Below are 13,143 nucleotides of genomic sequence, written 5' to 3'. Positions count from 1 at the left end.
AATCTTTGTAGTGCTTTTTACTTTAAACAAGATCTCTTTTTTTGATGTTGTTTCTTCCTCTTCTCTCAGGAACCCCCCCCCCCTTGTATATTTGAAGCAAGCTGAGATGCAGCCAATTGTATTAGTTCTGGCTGGAGCAAAAATGCATAATGAAACACTGGATGTGTGGTGCGAGTCCAAAATAAATGGTCACTAGCAGAGCCAGCAAAAACCTGCAAGCACAGACAGTCTGCAAAAAAGGAAAAGCTTGGACTCTACCTGCGGTGCTCTGCATTTTTCCAAAGGGAAAAATGAACTTTGGGGTTTAGAGAGCTTGTGAAGAGATGCTGGGGCACCGCGCCTGTTTGATTACATTTGTGAATTGTGATGAGCCTTGCATTTTTTGTGAATACAGCATCTGTAAGTGGGAGAAGGTGTTTTATCTCCTAACCTGTATTCTCAAAGCACAGCAGTTTGGTTTTTATGTGCCAGATGTCAGTGTGCCCTGATTCTTCAGGCAGCTGGGATTAAAGCTTCCCCGTATCAGAGAGGTGTTACAAGGATAACTCCATTAATGCATGTGGAAATCTGGTACTGCAGCGATAAAGACCTTGTAAATATTTACACAGACAGAGCGAGCTCATGGAAATTTTACATTATTAGCTTAACTTCATTACAAGGAAGTAGTTGAGAAACTCAGCGCTATATTACATTTGGTTTTATTTTTAATTAAACATTGACAACGTATCTGGTGCTGCTTCAAGCCACAAGATTCGGAGAGTCGCTGCTCTAAATATTTTACAATCTGCAGGGAAACACCAAGTCCCAAGCCAAGGAAAAAAGTTACATAGCTGTTATAAGAATAAATCTTGCCAGTCAGACCTTTTACACTTTTAAGAGTTAATAAAATAGTGGGTAAAGAACAACCAGAGGATATAATTTATTTGGACATTCAAAAGCCTTTTGATAAACACCCATACAAGAAACTGTTAAGGAAACTTGGTAACCACAGAGTGAGAGGTAAAGTCCTGTCATGGATTAAAATCTGGTTATAAATGGGTATGGAATAAATGGCCAATTCTAGTAGGGAAAGAGATTAATAATGAGGTGCCCTAGAGAGCAGGACTCAAACCAATATTGTTTAATGCTTTATTAATAACCTGGGGGTGAATAGTGAAGTGGCAAAAGTTGATGTCAATAGAAAAGTACTTAGCTTAGGTCAGGAGCGACTTCAGAAGAATTTAATAAAATGGCAGGACCATGTGCAGAAGCATGAGGGCGGCTTGGAGAGTGCCTTCAAAACCTTCAGCAGCACTCCTGCTCCTCCTGGCACGCCAGGGCTGGCAAAAGGACAGGGCCTGTCCCGGGTCTCTACAAAGCTGAGGGTAGGCAAGCTGAGGACAGGCAGATGTTTCCAAGCATCCCAAGTACTTTTTCACTCCTCACGGTTACTGCCCAGCTCCCCTAGCTCTTTATGGCAGGAGGAAAGACTGAGCTCCCATATGGGAGGCCCCTCGACTAGTCTGTGAATAATAACCCTGCAAACTCCTCCAGTAATTGTTTGAAAAAGCTGATGTCAGTTCCCATGGCTGAGCCTTCCCCGAGGACATGCCAAAGGCTCTAGGTCACCTCTCACAGGCATTTCAAAAATTACGTGTTTGGTCTGATGCGAGTGGCATGGCAGCAAGCCTCAAGTCCGCTTAGTCTAAGAACATAAGCTCCTGGGTGCTGCCTGGCACCTGGAAAAACAAAACCTGCCAGCACAGCTGGGGTGCAAATGTCTATATGCAAATAGCAGTCACATCATCTAGTGCATAACGGGGTAAAGGCACGGGCAGCTGCCTGAACTTACTGCCACTGAGCTTCTGGGGGAGTTGCTTAGGTGAGTCCTTGACTCTCCGGCTTTTTCTTCCCCCTGATTTCACTCCTGCCGTGTGGCTGTGTCTTGCTGGACCATGTTGGTGTGAACTGTAGCATCACAACCTGGCGCAGACCTGAATTCACACTGCAAGTGGTTTATTTGAGCCTGGCATGCCGACAAATGTACTTACCAGCAGTCTGGATGACATCTGATGGTATCTTTGTGTAATCTCATTGCTGCCAGTCCTCTGTTCCAACTGTTCTGTCTTCTCCACAGTGCCATCCAAACACAGTGCTGGCTCCCATGGCTTTTGAAGGTAATGACATTCGTGGAGATTCAAACGGCTGTTTTTCACAGGGCTTTATTATTGTTTTGTTGTTAACCAGTGGGTCATTTCCAAGGATACTATTCTGGAAAAGAAAGCAACTCATAAAGAAAGATTTTTAAAAATCCTCTTGATATGACTTGTAAAGTATTTTGAAGTACCAGCCACAAAAGAAATTGTTTTTAAATCCCCTCTTTCATCTGATGATTTGTATTACATTAGAAATGCCCTGCATCCCCAGCGTCCGGACCCCAGAGTAGTAGATGGGGTGCCAGTGCTGCACACAGAGGGCTCTGTTCCCAAAGGGGCCTGGAAGGCGTCACACCCCGGGTGGGAAGTGGGAAGCAGGAAGCCCAAGTGCAAGTGGGAGATGATGACTTCTCTTCGGTCCACCCAGGAGACAACCCAGGGCTCCCTCCTCTCAGTGAATCACACCACCTTGCCTCAGTCCCTGCACTTGTAGTTCAAAGCAAGCTCTTCGAGGTTCATCGTCACTCTCAGGATTCTTACTTTTACTTCTTTCTTTTTCTTTTTTCATTATCTAAAATGAAAAACCATACACGCATGCACATAATATCCATTCAGCCTAATAAAAAATAGCCTAATACACAATAGCCTAATACTTTAATGCAGGCTGGTGAGCTCCGGGTGTGAATAGTCTTCATTTGTGGAGCTTTATGAATTGACATCAAATGAGAACCTGCTCAGAAGTGAAGGAACAGCTCCAGCAGCCTGGGGTCTAACCACCCAGCATGGGTAACCAGGGCTCCTGTCAAGGATCAGGCCAGAAAGGAGCAGTTTTGCAGGGCAGGGGTGCGTGCTGGATTTGCTGCTGAGCGCGAGGCACAATTCTCTCTGGCCATGGCTCACTGAGTTATTACGGGAAGCAAAATGTCCAGGCAATATCACGGTAACATTTGCAAGAAGTCTGATACTACATGAGCATAGTGCACAATCATGCAAACGTGAAGGTTACTGAATGGCTTGGGATCGATGGTTTAAAATTGGCGTATTTTACCATTAGCACCATCACTTTTCTCCGTAACTACCATCCAAGAAAAAGCTTTGGAAGCTTGTTCTGAGGAATCAGGATAAGCCGGAGTCTGGCGGCAACCCGTGGCTCTGGGCAGCTGCAGCATTAAAGCAAGAAAGACTAAAACTCAACTATTTGACTTCAAACTGCCAAGGCAGAGCCCTGGTGTGTCCCTGGAAGTGGCTGCCCTCTGCCTGCCTCGCTGCCCCGGGGCGGTGGGAGGTTTGGCTGCCTCTGCTGTGTCTTTAGTGCTCTTCTCTCCCGGTTCCACTTGTGGTCTTCTTGTCTTCCCCATCTTCACCACTGAGCCTGCTTCTCCCAGCACACCCCCTTTTCTCTCCATGCAGCAAGCCCCTCCGGTCATCCTTTCTGCTCCTTCCTCCTGCCAGCAGAGAAAATAGCACTTTCTCAACCCTCCTCCTCCTCTGGGCTTTTGAGGGCTGCAGTGACCGAGCCACTTCCAGCAGGGCAACGCTGATTTCTTTCCTCCTGGTTCCCAGAACAATTAGCAAAGGCTGGCATTTTGTTAACCCGGGTGTAATTAATCACCAGCAATGTTTTTATTTCAATTCCTTTGTTTCCATAGTCTTGAAGGGCTTTAGGAGCTGGGAGCTTTTATACATGGTTGTAGAAGCTACCGATGCAGATATTTTGCCAGGCCATAAAATCCTTTACATTAGTATTAGTTTTTTAGAAGCGGCTAAACAATTTTGGATTAAAATACAAGGGCCAGACTAAAGAGGTACAGAAGGATGTTACCTGAATCTTAGTTGTTCCAGCAGCATAGAAAAATGGAAAGGATTAGAAGCAGAGTATTTTGTACTCAGAAGACAATTTCTTGCTGTCTACTAGTTCACAAAGATATGGCAAAGAGGAAAACCTGGATCTGTAATTTATTCCTGTGCCTTTGGTATCTACCTCCAAAGATGCTGGCAGGATAATCGCAGTACTGGTTCTCAGAGATGGGAATGTGGTACTTCCTACCCAAGACTGCATCCACAAAAGCTGTCAGGTCGCTTTACAGCCTCTCATTTAAATAGACAAGATGTTTGAATTGTTTCTCAGAGTCACTTAAAAAAAAAGGCATGTGAAAATGTCAGAGAATTTCCTCTTTCCCTTTCCCACCCAAATACAAAATCAAATAAAAGCAAACACATGGGACAAATATAAGAGCAGCCCCCTCTGCACGTATTCTCTGTGATACACAGGCTGTTTCCAGATGTACGGATTAGACCTCATCCAACTACTGCTTAAAGCTCAGCCTTAGTGTATTGATTGAATACTCACCGAGTCGGAAACTCCTGGGAAAACTAATGCACTTGGTGGTCAGGCTCCCACCTTCTGCCGTGATACTGGTCTCTGTGTCTATTCCGTGACCCTGTTGCCATTTCTTCATTCCAGGTAGATGATTTTCAAACCTGCTAAAGAGTAGATTTAAAGTTCTTGAAGTGTAATTAAAAATGAAAAACAAAACAGATGGGGTTTTTTTGTCTTCTACCTGACTATTTTTTAATCAACTGTTGCTATAGTGTAGGAAACGTGTAGCCCTGACAGCAATAGCAGGGAAGTACGCTCACGGTGAAAAAACACAGCATCAACGCTGCAGCATGTATAAAACCCCACCTGCCTGCTAAAGACAGAGCGTTTAAAAGCACTTCAGGATCTGCAGTCAGAAACAGCTCAGGATTTTCACACATCATGTGGATGAACATCTCACATAGCTACTTCTGGTAACTGAGTATTTGTGTGTGTGGATCCCAGATGAGAATTGCCAGACATAAATACGCCTGCAGCAATATTAAGTACAGGGGCAATAGGGCATTGCTGTGCTTGTGCAGGGCTCATGCCCCAGGCTGCCGCTGTTATTACATGGCGCTTAGTATTTTTGGTCCTGATTCCCATCCTAACGTGCTTCAGTACCGATCTCTTACTTTTGAGTGCCATTGGCGTGAGTAAGACTAGACCAAGGTTTTTGGGGCTATAAATGTAGAAGAGGCACTTTGGCATCACAACAGCCAACTTTACAGTGCCATGTCACTCATAGGATTTTTATCTTCAAGTCGTGCACGAGAAGAGCCTGGGCATGCCGGGAGGGAGAACTGCCCATGGATGGGGGTCAGGACAACCGTCAGACTGAGAAAAGAGCTTCTTAAACTCACCAGCAAGTACAGAGTGCAATATAGAGGTAGGTGCCTGGCTTAAGGCCGAAAGGAGATGCCTCTCTGCACTTGGGATTCAGGGAAGCCACCCCTGAGCAGGTAGCTCCTGGGAAAGATGAGAGACTGTGGCTTAGTACTGCTACCTCATCGTGTAACCTGGTGGTTAGGATTATCCTGCGATCCAGGAGACCACCATACCTGGATCCCTGTACTGCCTGACCAGAGTTTGCCCCTCACCTTTTACTGGAGTGCTCAGGCAGGAGAGTACAAGATGGGATTCCCTCCATCACGACTACTCACAATGGGCTGTATATTAAAAACTATTACAGAAATTACTCTGTACTCTGGTGTTTTTTTTCAGCTGCTGTGAGAGTCAGCCCCTGGTTAAATGATGAGCAGAAGAAACAGAAACACACAGGACCCACATTTCCAGCAGCTGAGGCACATTTATCTTCTAACGAAAAAGGTGGATTTAAAGGCCAGTTTGCTGACATCGGCTTTAGGAAAGTAATGCCCTGACTCACAGACCTCGGGGAGAAGCCCGGCAGCGCTCTGCGAGGTCCGGCTGAGCCCAGGGATGGCTGCAGAGCCTGGCCGTTCCCAGGAGCTCACACCTGCACGGCTCTCTGTGCCCCATGGGAACCGGAGCATCCCGCAGCCTCGGCTGGCGGAGACAGACCTGCCAACAGGGTTTGGGCACCTCTGGGTTAAGGGTCGAAAGGAATTCTGAGGATTTTTCATGTTCCGAAGATTTCAGGTACTTAGGGAGTCAATTAATGGCTACATCTCTCTGTGGAGGTTGCTTTTCTCACAGCGTTTTGCAGATGCCTTGTGGATGTACCCGCAGTCAAACGTGGTTACGCTTTGCAGGGGGCTTTTTAGTCCCACCTTTCTCTAAAGCATAATAGATACCAGCCAATAAAGTCAGCAGCATTGTTTTGCAAGTAGAAAAACCATATACTCGTGTAAAAAATGCCCTTTATTATTCGTAAAATATTCCTTGATAATTTGGCTCTATTTATCCTGAGAATTAAAAAAAACCAAACAAACCCAAACACAATATGCTGTTATTCAGGGAAAAAAAACAACCCTTAAAAATTGTTTTGGTCCTCACATCTAGGTCAAAGACTGGAACCACCTTTGAATCTAGGAAAATCACGTTGTTCTCAACTGCTTTTCCAGAAATGCTGAGAATTTTATATTCTTTGAGCACCCCGATGGGCTGAAAATACTCCTGAGAGATTAGTAGGCTCTCAGCTACTGCTCCAATTCATAGAAATTAAACCTTCCATCATCTGGTTTTTATATTTGGAAAATGTCAGCTATACTTCCTATCACGTATATTGTTGCTTCAATGCACTGAGCCTTCTGTGAATTTCAAAACACATAACTCAGCTCTCAAGCATTTCTTTTGTAAATATTGATAATGGTTTCAAGTTCTTTATTAAATAACTTTTTAATGAGTTTGAGGACAAAGAACTATTTTTTCACAGTCCCACGAAGATAAGAATCATAACGTATCTTTCTGTACCATGGAACACATGGCTCTCAATACCTCCTTGTGCAGCATAGGTTTTCCTCACTTTTAAGAAGTTTACTTTAACAAAAATAGCCCCACAATTATAAGAAAAAAAATCTAAGCAGGCCATACTAAAATGTCCAAAATCACATGTAAATGCTATGTGACAGCTTTGCAGGTCAGCGTGAGCTGGCATTAGAAAGCTCCATTTACACTTTTAATCCAACAGCAAGAAGAACTACAAAATGCCACCATCGCTCCTTAATAAGGTTCAATGTATAGACCTCTCCTTGCTCAGCGTTATTTATTGCCTGCGTTTTTACCAGAAAGGATCCCTGTGTATGCACTTAGGATCGAAGACAATAAAATATTACGGCGGGGTTCACCAGGGGAAGTTTCCAGGGAGAGGTTTTTTATCAGTTTACAGGCACGGTCAAAGTCCTGCAGGGGAGTTCCTTTCTGGAGCAGGCTGTAAACAATTTACTTGGGGAGGTAAGAGGAAGTCTTTAGGGTGCCTTGAAAAATATTAAGTTATAGAAGTTCTGACCTCTGTCTTCTAGACCTGGCCCAGAGGACTGATGTTTACTAGCAAGCATGCGGCTCTCTAGGAAACTGCATGCTGTCAGTGGAAGCAGGGTTATTTTTTTAATACATTTCAATTACAGGTTGGACTAGGTAGCGGTATACTAAATCAAATATGCTGTACAACTAATTTTCTCTATAAAAAAACCAAATGTTTACCTTTGAACTTAAAAATGATGCCTTCAGGCGTATAGTATTCCAGCCAGCTGTAGTTTAAACGCATGGTGCAGGTTCTGTAGCTTGCTTCTTCATTCAACACTCCAAATCATTCATGTTTGCAAAGCGGAATTAAAAGCCGGCTAGGAACAGATTACTGGTCCCCTGATATTAGCTTTTCTTCTCACGCATTCCCTTGAAGACTTTCAGGTCTAATAATAACATTTTCCTGTGCTGGTCCTATTGACAGCTTGAAACCTTAATGACGATCCATTTGAAATGTAAACACTTGGTCTTATTTACACGTTCATTCAAGGGAATTTGTATTGAATCATTTAGCTGTGACACCACAAACAGAGGTCAAGAGAGAAACAAGAAAGTTGAGGTGATTTTAGATGGTGTTTTAGGCCTGGCCCATGGCTGGACATGGTGCCAACGCTGTGCTTTCCTATAAGGCAGAGACAGACATCTCAGCCTCTCCAGTCTCCACCTGTGCAATTTTTCTTGTTAAAATTAAATACAAAGACATGCATTGGCACTTCTGGTTTGATTGTGGGTTCCCCCCTGCCCCGCCCCGAAGTTAGGATGGCAACAAAGCCACAGAACATCTCTTTTAAACATGTAACCAAAAGATAAGGGTTGGGAAAGGAGCTGCTGTTGATTACCGGCTAGCAGGTTCTTATTTGCATCTATTATTTTAATGATGTTGAGACTTGGCTGCAGTGTTTAGGACATGTTAGGGCACCAAGAGCATTCCAAAGGTATCTTTTCAGCCGTTTCCAGTTAAGGAGTATATATTACTGAGTCGTGAATTAGAAGAACCATTCAATCTTCCATCTTTGTCATTGTGCCAACACACGGGAAATGACCTCGTCCTAAAAGCTGAGCACCTGCAACTCTCATTAAGATCCGTCTAATGTCACCCATTGCTTTTCAGACTCCTAAAAGGGCCTCTTACAATCTACCTGCTTCAAATTCCCTGAGGATTTATTGGCTCAGAACACAGATTACTTGTCTTGGTATCAGGGATTTCCTTTCTTTTGAACAGGAACATAAAAACACAAAGAAAGTCTAAACTCAAGTAATGTGAAAATATTGTGTTTGATTCCAACCCATACATTCAAAGTTACAGCTGAACGTCTGATTTTAACTTGAAATGCGATGCCTTGACTCTGCATACGATCTTACGGCATATAAAATGTTTGGAAGCCTTTGAAAAAACGGAAATATTCTTGGCTTTGCTTGCGCCCTTATTATTATGCTTTCTTTAATGCATTTATAGTTGGCGCAATAGATCTTTACATTTATCAAGTTTGGGTAGCAAGTTTCAGGACTCGTGAAATCTGTGTCGTTACTGATTGCAATGGTAGTTCACCATCAAGTCTGTTGTGCACTTTACAGATGATGTATATTTAGGTGGGAAGATCCTCATGCGTAAATGGTATAGTCCAAAAGCTTGATCCAAATCTTCCTGAAACCTTTCCGGTTTATTTCAGTGACATACGGGACTAGAGGTTTGAAACACTGTACTCTTCTCTCTTAAGAGGTGAGCAGTAAAGTACAGGCAACTGCAACTTTACACTGGCCTGAAATTGCCCTACTTTCGCCTTTTAAATTCAGACAAAGCAATAGAATTTAATGTGTACGTGCACTTACTGCATTAAAATTAATGGTTTCATTTCCAGATGATTACTGACTGATCTTAAATGAAATTAGTTCTCCTAGAAGATGGCTAAGTACCCTTAGAAGTGAATACAGGTTTTTTTAGACATAGTAAAAATGCAACATAGAGAGCAATGAAAATTTCATGCTCAACATGCTCAAATGCCTTAGTGATCTCAGGGGGTTTTGATAGGTCCTGACAAGAAATAATCTCTGAGCTCCATTCAACAGCTGACTCAAGTGTAAGTTAAAAGTCATCTTGAAAGGTTTAAATGTAATCCCTTCTAATGAAGAATATTTTTTTTTACATTGCTCTATGTTCACTTCTAATCCTATCAGAAATCTTCTGTAAGAACACCTAAGCAACTTTATATGAGGCTTATTTTAAAGAAGAGATCATACATTCATCGAGCATGTTCAGCAATGCTCTCCCAGGGGTGACTTTTGTATTATGAGAGTAAAACTTTAAGGCACATAATTAATTAGTAGTCAGGGCTAGCTGGATGTGAATGGAAGTGAAGACCTTGCAATCAGATCAGACCAAATTCATACAGTCACGTAGTTTGCATAGCCTGGGAGCTTACAGATCCATTCAGCCAGATGCTGTGTGACTCCTGGAAGGGGACAGTCTCTGTCCCACAAGTCTGTTATTGAAAAGTCTGTTATTTGTCATTCTGTGAGGTGATCTTCAAGGATTTTAAAGGATCTAAAAGCTGATATTGTAACCCATACAAGTACTGATCAGAGGTTCGCTCTTCAATCAGTCGACTTGAAACTCATGGAATTCCTTCAAGGTTGGAGTATGAATCAAGAGGAATGAATGTGTTCTCAGATAAGACTCTAATCGATGGGAAAAAGTATCTGAAGTAGGAGGTGACTGGGAAACGTAGCATCAAATAAATTTGTACTGTAATCTCAGTGGGACCCCATAAGCTCTGGAATCAAAGCTAGCTCCACTGAATGCTGCCTGTCTGGGCTCACAGTTCTATTCAAAAGTGGGCAAAGTCTTCACAGCTAGTCATGGCAAACAGTTAAAGTGTGATGGCATTGTGTTTATGCATAGACTTTTTATTACACTTGCAGTGCTTTCTAATATAGCAATCTTTCCTCAGTTTTGCAGTCTTTATACATGCTTGTAGTAGATGAGCGAAGTTGCCAAATGTGAGTTGTGTACCAAACTTTGCAGAAACATCAGGAATACAGGGGCTCTCCCTGTGCATCTTCTGTCTAACATGTTGGTAGGCATACATGCAGGCTACATACTTCAGCAATCAACACCTAGCAGCCTTCTCAAGTTTAGCAATCAACATCTGGGAAGTTGGCAGAACCAAGCTCGGGATTTGGATTACAGCTTTGTTCACAAGGTGTGCAATAGTCCTAGACAAATAAAGCCCTTAAGCCCTATAAGGAGCTTTAGAGTATGCAATTACTTTAAAGGACAACCATTTAAAGGACACTGAAAGCCTCACAAAGTTTTACAGCCTTTGAGGCAAGACCTTTGGGCTCTTAACTGCCAAACTCAGACCAATGATAACAGTTTGTCTCATGAGGGAAAATACCCACCCTGATGGATATTCCTAATCCTACACATAGGTCAGCAGTTTGGGATCTCTAGGTGGAGGAGTACAGGTATTTTTTTTTTAGTTCCTTCTATTAGTTACCTGCCAGGAAAAAAAAGAGTTGTGTAGGTCACCTAACGTTCCCCTTATCTTCTCCCTGAATATGAGCCCCACAGTGGTGCCCGAGAACAGAAGTGTCTTTATATTATACTGCAAAAATGGACCAAAGGACATATACCTGAACCTAATCACTGTACTTAAGAAAGGCAGCATTGTAGCTAGGACCCAGAGGGAAGAAGCCCTTTTGTAGGGCTGTTTTCTTGTGGAAAAGATGCAAACCCAATGCTGCTGAGCAGCCAATGCCATATTTACTTCCCTGTTTTTGTTTTAACCCAGACTGTCTTACGTAAAAGGAGACTCCGACACACTCACTCGGCGCTTCTCGCCTGAGGCAGCGAACCTAGCAATTTCATCTATCAGTTACACCAAGCCACAGCACACTCCTCTAAGCTGAGCTTGTTATTGTCTTTCAGGCTGCAGAATAACTCAGGGCAATGGAACGGTTACTGGCACTATAAATGTTTTCAGACACTGAAGCTAGTAATATGCAACCTTATTTGAATTGAATTTCCTCTCTAAGAGAGTCTGAAACCGGATGACTTCATATAATTCGTTATGTTTAAGAAGGCGGTTTAGTGTGGCAAGTTAAAACCCATTAAATTGCTCTGTAGTTTTCTTGGCTGTGGTTGTTTTTCTTAAGTGAAAGTAATTAAACATAAATATTTACTAATATCCCAGGCTGTGAAACTCTATAGCCGGTAAGAGGAACAAGGAGAACCGACCCAGCGTTGGCTTCCTTCATTAATACCCCACGCTGGCTGGAACGTGCTTGCTGACTTTTCCACAAACAGGGCCAGCCGACGTGGAGCTCTGGTGGGGAATTCAGAAGCCGAGCAGTTGAATTTATTTAAACAAGGGGAGGAAACCACTACTCAGATGTGATCCTTCTTTTTCATATGCAGGATTAGTGCAACGGGCAGTAAGACACCACAAGTAAATTGGCTTTCTCCCCTGCTGATCCTGTCCAAAGCCCTGCTCCAAAAAATCCGTGGGTGTCAATGGAAAAAGCCCCACTGAGTTGCGTGGGTCCTGCATCAAGGCTGTACTTTCACAAGCCCTGTAAATGAGCACAGGCGAGCCCAGCCACAGGGGCAGCACTGCCTTCTCCTGCCCCGGCCACCACACCTCACTGCTGATGAACCACCTCCCCCGGCCAGCACGAGCGCTGCTGTGGCCACGGGGAGAACCAATACCAGCAGATATCGACCAGGGCTGGTGCTGCCAGCTTAGCTTAAAGTTTCTCTTGCTGTAAAGCAAAAGCTCCTTCTTGCCAGCCTACTGTAAAGCTGGCGAGATGGCAGACACTGGTAGAGGCAGCAAACTCTGTTAGTCTAAGTAATATAAACTCACAATATGTATGTTCTTGGGGAGCCTGTCTGGATGCCAACAAATGGGTCCAGACTGGCCCAACGTGCCCAGTGAACATCTTGGGGTTAATACTCTAGCTGAGACCTCTCCATATCTGATTTTCAGAGACAGGTATATGGGACTTAGCCTTGAAATAGTACTCTTTACAGTCTATTTGAAACTAAGGGGCCCCCTGTAATCCTTTAGGGCTCTGAGGTAACATAATTTAAGCAAAGCTAAATTATTTATATGCTGTGGTACTTCACTAAGTTGATCTATGGACCGATTTTGCCCCTTCTACACGGACCGGGTCGACTTCATGCTTATAGTAAGACCTCTCTTCCCCAGCATCTGACAAAAGGACACCCATAAAAGACATAAGTCCTCCTACATTGTCAGAAAATACAAATCTGCTTAGCTTGAAGAAGGTATCACTGGCTGGCCCAGGGGCACAGCTCCCAGAGCGAGATACTGCGTGCCGTGAAAAAAAAGAGCAACAAAACCTTAAAGCAGATGGTGATTAGGGATGGACATATGCCCCATCATCCGCCTGCTCCGTCCCTGCTGCGGGGGATGCGAGGGCAGCTGGTGCCTGGCACTGTCGAGCTGGGGCAGTGCAGCCTGTGCTGAGCAGGGGTGCGTGAGGGTTCCCCAGCCCCGACGGGGGGTGCCCAATCCTCTGCCCCCAACACAGCACTGCCGTCATGTCCTGGGGCCATTGCGGCACCCCTCAACTGAGGACCCGCTCAAGCCCTTAACGTTATTGAAAATATCATGAAGCTCTAAACCCGAGCAGCTCGGCTGGAGCCAGGCAGGGGGAAAGCTTGAACTACACGGACGA

The sequence above is a fragment of the Larus michahellis genome, chromosome 3, assembly GCF_964199755.1.
Source record: "Larus michahellis chromosome 3, bLarMic1.1, whole genome shotgun sequence".
Classification (NCBI taxonomy): Eukaryota; Metazoa; Chordata; class Aves; order Charadriiformes; family Laridae; genus Larus; species Larus michahellis.
Note: the sequence above shows the minus strand (reverse complement) of the source record.